The following is a 750-nucleotide window of genomic DNA, read 5'->3' on the forward strand; positions in this document are numbered from 1 at the left end:
CCCATAACTCCACTGACCGGAAAAGTTTCATTCTGTTTGTTTGTCTGTCTGTCTGTTTGTCTGTCTGTCCGCACGATAACTCGAGAAATAATTGAGAGAGCGATCTGGGAATTTCAGGGTCGTTTTGTATCATAAAAAGACAGATCGAGTTCGAAGATGAGCATTCTAGCTCAAAAATTGGATTTTTAAAAAATCTAAAACCACAGGTAACCAAAATGACGTTTTTAAAAATATTTTTTTTTAATGTTTCCTAAGAGGTAACTCATCAAAGTAGAGCCCTTTGGGCGAAAATTTCATCCGTTTGGCTCTATCTCTAACCGTTGAGGCGCCAGACACTGTTTTTCACACGGAAATGACCCCAAACCAATTCAATGTTTTTTCTCAAATATTTCATGGTCTCTGAAGGGTCAACTCATCGAAATAAAACCCTGGGGAGCAACAATTGTGACTTTTAGGGCCGAAGGCCTATCTACGGCTCTGCATTTAGCCCGACTCGGGTTTCAGCGCCGGAGGCCTAGGTAGATGTATGCCAGGCGCGTCGCAGCGTAACAGTGTTTCGTGAGATATCGCGAAGCCTGTTACGCGAGACGTGGTCTGGCGTACATTTTGCTAGTTTATTGTTTGTACGTTTGCTGTTAAAGATTGTTTTCTTTTGTTTTTAGCAGATGATACCTTACAAACCTTACTTAACTGACACTAAACATAAGTAAACATAAGTATATTCAAGTAAGGTGTCATTGCTTTTACTCT

Source organism: Frankliniella occidentalis, unplaced genomic scaffold, assembly GCF_000697945.3.
Source record: "Frankliniella occidentalis isolate FOCC.00 unplaced genomic scaffold, Focc_3.1 Scaffold508, whole genome shotgun sequence".
NCBI lineage: Eukaryota > Metazoa > Arthropoda > Insecta > Thysanoptera > Thripidae > Frankliniella > Frankliniella occidentalis.